The sequence below is a fragment of the Phalaenopsis equestris genome, unplaced genomic scaffold (assembly GCF_001263595.1).
Source record: "Phalaenopsis equestris unplaced genomic scaffold, ASM126359v1 Scaffold214030, whole genome shotgun sequence".
Classification (NCBI taxonomy): Eukaryota; Viridiplantae; Streptophyta; class Magnoliopsida; order Asparagales; family Orchidaceae; genus Phalaenopsis; species Phalaenopsis equestris.
This window is the reverse complement of record NW_018232834.1, coordinates 61,570-62,892: the sequence shown is the minus strand read 5'-3', so window position 1 is coordinate 62,892 and position 1,323 is coordinate 61,570.

The following is a 1,323-nucleotide window of genomic DNA, read 5'->3' as shown; positions in this document are numbered from 1 at the left end:
GATAAAATTCACTGCCACAACATTCAAAATATAAAACAACTCAAAATTTAATCACAAACATCACACAAAACTACAATTGCAACTAAATTAAGATGTCTCTATCGGAGGATCGGGAATTCCTTGGAGGAGGTAACCTACAGTTGTTAACGAGTCTTCCCACGGTCTAAATGAAATTATGAAACTCATTAAGTTGAGTTTAGTAAATTCATTTGGACTAAGTGAATCCAATATAAGATATTAGTATCGAAACAAGGGAACCGTAGGATCCTAACTGGTGTCTCCCTAATAAACTTTAACATGTCTCTATAAAAATTTAAAGAACTTCAACCATAAGGATACCTAATTTTACATCTTAACTTGACACATTAGAAAACTTAAACTCGTCGCGGCGAGGAGCTTGGAGCTAGTATGGTGGGCAGCATGGCCATCTTCAACAGCAGAACATGTCTTCCCCAGCTAAACCAATCTTCCTTCCTTTAACTTAAACAACAAAGCTATAGGATTTTGAGGTTGCTTGCTTATGCAACGTAAATCCTCACCCTACCTTTTAAGCCTTTGCATAACCCTGTCATACAATATAAGCCATAACTCGGCTTAGGATTCTGAGGTTGTCGTTTGTCACGACCTAAATCCTCATATCTTCCAGGTTATTTGTGTGATCATTTCACACGAATGTAAGCCCTAAAAAATAAAATTGGCAGGATGAAACACCTAAATATTTCTCCTCTAAATTTTAGCTGAACATTAGGATAGCTTGGGAAGTCAGCAAGGTTTACTGAGGTTCTCCTCCAGATCCATCACATACCCTATTTCTTCCTCCTTTGGACTTTATAACAAAATGTTTCAAATTTGAGACAGTCCCCATTCACACCTCTTTGTTCGATCTCATTGAAAAGTCCTACCCTTTGAAACTCTTTGAAGATAATATTTCCTGATTTTTATCGAGAGTTTCTTAAATGACTTTGGTCATTTAAGATGTAATTAACTATAGGGGCTTGCCCTTATAGGAAGCATGTCCAAACCCAGCTTAATATAAACCATATATAATCTTTTATTTTAAATAGGGGAACTTGTCGGCAAACATAAAGGTTTTTCAGACCAAACAGACGTCATATGCTCCTTAGTTTATTTGATCGAGCCTCATTCCTCAAGTCTTATGTTTATCCTTCGGGATAGATACAAGATTTGAGTTACAGTGCTCTTTCATTTAAACTATGAAAAATATGAGGTCTGTTTGAATTCATATTTTTCTAAATTAAATATATATGTAAATTAAAACGTTCTTCCGAAGCGAGCAATGGGATTTCGATTCCGGTGGTCGAC